Source organism: Cebus imitator, unplaced genomic scaffold (assembly GCF_001604975.1).
Source record: "Cebus imitator isolate Cc_AM_T3 unplaced genomic scaffold, Cebus_imitator-1.0 Scaffold353, whole genome shotgun sequence".
NCBI lineage: Eukaryota > Metazoa > Chordata > Mammalia > Primates > Cebidae > Cebus > Cebus imitator.
This window is the reverse complement of record NW_016107668.1, coordinates 1,066,889-1,071,473: the sequence shown is the minus strand read 5'-3', so window position 1 is coordinate 1,071,473 and position 4,585 is coordinate 1,066,889. Positions and strand designations below refer to the sequence as shown.

Sequence of the window (4,585 nt, the reverse complement as noted above, 5' to 3'; positions counted from 1 at the left end):
GCAACCTCCGCCTCCTGGGTTCAGGCAATTCTCCTGCCTCAGCCTCCTGAGTAGCTGGGATTACAGGCACGCGCCACCATGCCCAGCTAATTTTTTGTATTTTTTTTAGTAGAGACGGGGTTTCACTATGTTGACCAGGATGGTCTCGATCTCTTGACCTCGTGATCCACCCGCCTCAGCCTCCCAAAGTGCTGGGATTACAGACTTGAGCCACCGCGCCCGGCCTAACTCATGTTCTTTCAAGTATGCCATGTTTATTGTCATCTGGGAGGCAGAATAAGCACACAGACTATTATAATTCAAGCCAAACGGGTTATACTGACTCAAGTACAGAAGAGTAGTTTAAGCCAGATGTGGCTTTGTGGACTTGGTTTGAGTTTGGTCTCTGCATGAGACACTGCAGTTCATGGGAATAACACACACACACACACACACACACACACACACACACACACACACACAAAGGGAAATTCCAGCCCCTCTTCTCAGAATTAGGAAGAGCCAAGTTTCAGTGGAAAATACCATAGAGATAAAGCTAGAAAAGACAGGTTGGGGCCAGATTATGGAAGGCTAAGCCAGGTGAGCAGGAACATCTAATTCAGTAAACAACTAGAAACTGTTGTAAGTGCTTAGCCAACAAGTGACTTAATCAGAGCTAAATTTTAGGAAAATGAATCGACAATAATATATTGGATGGATTGCGCAAGGAAAAGCAGAAAGCTCTATTTGGTACCATGATGGATACACAGATGCATCAACCTTTTTTTCTACGTTTAAGACTCTCATTACACAGCAAAGGTAGAATTTAATAAATGTCATTGAAATATACAAAATGTCATAGTAGTTGAAGGTTGAGGCAGCAAAAAAATCTGTTTTCAGTTAGTCTAGAAGGATAGGTTTATTAGGCAATCATTGTCAATGTGAAAATTTTGAGAAGCCAAGCCTAATTTCATGGACATTTAAACTTCCTTGAAATTTTATTTCAGCTCATATGTAGACCCAAACAATTAGCTTACCATCTCTTCAACCTAGCAATTCCTTCCAAATACTAATACCTAAAATCATTTTTAAAAATTATATATTAGGATCTCCAGTGGCAGGGTCTGGGGAAGGGGTGGCAAGCACCTTATCTGGCGGCTAAGGTGGTAAGAAGCCTCTGAAACAGCCCAGGACGCAGGCCAAGGAGATGGACGAGGAAGACAGGGCTTTCAAGCACAAAGAAAACGAGGTTAGAAGAAACTCGAGGAGCTAAAAGTGAAGGCCATGGAGAAGGGGCCCCTGGACACAGGTGGAATTCAGAAATCTGGCGAAAAGTAAGCAGCTATTCCTCATGCCTGGGGCAATGGTGACTATTGATTTCATTCGTATTTAAACATTTGTATTCCCTGCCACAGCATCTTTTGCCACCTATAGGTGAAAGGAAATGTGGTCTTGGAGCCTGTTGTACAATTAAGAATAAACTTTTGTGAAAATGAAAAAATAAAAGATTGAAAATTATGTTTGGCTATAGAAGAGATTGGTGGCCATACCTGTAGTCCCAGCTATTTGGGAGGCTAGGCAGGATGATCGCTTGAGTCCAGTCTGGGCAACATAGTGAGATTCTATCTTTAAAAAAAAAAAAAGGAATTATTTAGGTATGCAAAAAAGCAAAGTTAAGAGTTTGGTTTTTAAAATAAAAGAAAAACGAACAAAGCTACAGTAAGTTTTATTTTTAGAGCTACTGCTTTATCAACTAACCAAGATGAAACGTTTATTCATAAGATGAGAAATTTTTTTTTTCTTCTGAAATTCATTTCTGATTTAATACATATGTGACTCATTGTCACCAAAGAGGAACCTTCTTGCAGAGACTGGTGCAGCTCCCTTAGGGTCAGTCTCTACAGAAAATATACTTATCTTCCTGCAATACTAATAATGTAAGTGTTAGCTGAATTCTGATTTTGATTATAAATAAAATTTTATAGAAATTGACAAGTGGACTAGAATTTTCTTTGCAAAAGTGAAACTTTTAACAATGAGGTTTCTGGTTTCTTGAGAAAATACAAAACACCCTAATACAGACTCATTTGCAATGAAAGAAAGTCCATGAAATTCTCAGAAAGTAAGAGGGAGCAATGCGAATATCTGTAACGAGCAATAATGCCACATTGCAGAAAAAGTAGGATTAATGTCATTCTGATTCAGAGCTTTTAAGCTTGGAAATCCATCTGACAGAAAGGATAAGAACTCAAATTTATTTCTGTTGAAGCAAAACCAGAAGAACAATAAGTAGCTAATCCTGATAATGGAAGAAGGGGAAGAAAGATTAGCTGAGAAATTGATGTTTCCAGATTGGATGAATTTGTGAAGTCTCTGGGATTTGGGTTAAAAGTTGGGGCAAATTGGGTGAGGATGGGTTGGTTAAATTCACCTACCTGATTTTTGTTTATGAAATCCAACTGGTGAGATAGAAAAACTTCTGAGGCATTCATTTACTGGATACTGTGCTCTGATTTATTTAGCAGGAAATACATTATTCACAATGAAAGCAGTTGTGGAACTGTTACAAGGTAGGCTTCTAAGAGCAGGAAAAGGAACACACCCCAGCATCAGGTCAGAAAGTTCTGTCTCCATATGTCAGTGCTGGCATTAATCAACTGTTTGATTCAATGTAGAAGTCTGAGGGGCTGCCGTGTTCCTGAAGTATTTTGGAGTTTCATTTGCACAGCAAACACACGCTTTCCTTAGGTTGTCTAGCTGCTGTGGGAGCTTGGAGGACTTGAAGATGGGGGATTGGGAAGAGTAAGGAGGACCTGATCTCCGCGCACCCACCCCTGGCACTGCCTCAGGACCTTCAGCAAGATGCTCAGTTCTCTGAGCCTAAATCATTCTTTAGCACAATGGGAATAATAATATCCCTTTACAAATCTGTTGTCTAGAGTAAATGAGGTTAGGTAATGTGAAGTGCTGTCTCCTAAATGCTCCATAAATGTATGTTAAATATAAAAGATATCAAAGGGGAAATACTGAAGTAGGAAATTTGTTTAAAAGCAGATTGTTTCTGTTAAAAAGGTCCAATTCTGCACTGTTCCTAGATCATTTTTGATATCTACTTGCAGATATAGTTAGCCTTCCATATCTTCTGTATTCTTAGATTCAATCAACCTCAGGTCAAAAATATTTGAAAATAAATTAAAAGTAATAATAGAATAATAAAAAGAATACAAAAATTTAAAAATACAGCCTAACAACTATTTACGCAGCATTTGTATTGTGTTAGGTATCATAAGCAATTTAGAGATGATTTAAAGTTTTCAGGAGGCTATGCACAGGCTATGCAGACACCACACCATTTTATATCAGGAGCGTGAGCATCCCCAGACTATGGTATCCGCAGGGGTCCTGGAACCACCATGCCAAGGATACAGAGAGACACATATTTTTGGTCCTAATAGTTAATAATAGTTTTTTTGTTTTTGCCTTTGCCAAAGACATTTTAAGGAAGAAAAAAGCAGTTCTTGTTTAAATCATCCTTTATCCTGCCAATACTGTGGTTCAAATTCAAAGGGCTGTGTTTTCCCAAAGAACACTTGAAAACAGGGGACTGTATCACACTGTGAGGACAGAGCTGTTTTCTCTCACTCCTGGTCCCTGAGGAGAGTGAATTGCCCCGGAAGCCCTTATTCGCTGCTGTCGTTTGGATGGTGAAGTGCTAGAGCAACTCCCCCGCCCACCCCTCTCCACATCACATTGGTCCCGGCGCAGTGGCTCACGGTTGTAATCCCAGCACTTTGAGAGGCTGAGGTGGGTGGATCACGAGGTCAGGAGTTCGAGACTAGCCTGGCCAATATGATGAAACCCCTTCTCTACTAAAAATACAAAAATTAGCCGGGCGTGGTGGTGTGCGCCTGTAAATCCAGCTACTCAGGAGGCTGAGGCAGGAGAATTGCTTGAACCTGGGAGGCAGAGGTTACAGTGAGCCAAGATCATACCACTGCACTCCAGTCTGGGTGACAACGCAAGATTCTGCCTAAAAAAAAAAAAAACCCTAAAATGATGGCAAAAGGAAATGTGAAGCTGTAAAGGTAGCCCAGTGCTCAAATGTTGCTACCTGGAAGTAAAGGAAAATTGTAAAAACCATCCCAAGTCTTAGAATTCATGCCCTACTTCCACCCCAGGTTGAGTATCTCACCTGCCAGGAAAAGATTCCACTCCTAGAAGCATTAATGTTAAACCAAGCATTTTGTTAGCCTGACTCTATTCGTTCTTAAATAGGTATCCAGATACCTTTTTATCTGAGAGTGCATTCTTACAAAAGAATGAATACATGGAGCTCCCAGAAACTTTCCCTTAGAGCTCTGTATTCATTTGCTCACTCATTAATTGAATAAAATTGGTGGGTGCATGTGCTGTGCTAAAACTGTGGCTAGAATGTGATAAGAAATGAGTGAGACCCCGGGAGAGAGAGTTTGGCATCAAATAGTCATCCAGCTGTAAACCTCTGGATCAGGCCGGGTGCGGTGGCTCACGCCTATAATCCCAGCACTTTGGGAGGCCGAGGCGGGTGGATCACGAGGTCAAGAGATCGAGACCATCCTGGTCAACA

At 40.7% G+C, this 4,585-nt stretch overlaps 1 pseudogene; it reads left to right on the top strand.

Moving 5' to 3' along the window:
- Positions 1-734: 734 nt before the first annotated feature.
- LOC119467933 lies at positions 735-1,317 on the top strand (annotated as a pseudogene).
- Positions 1,318-4,585: the final 3,268 nt, after the last annotated feature.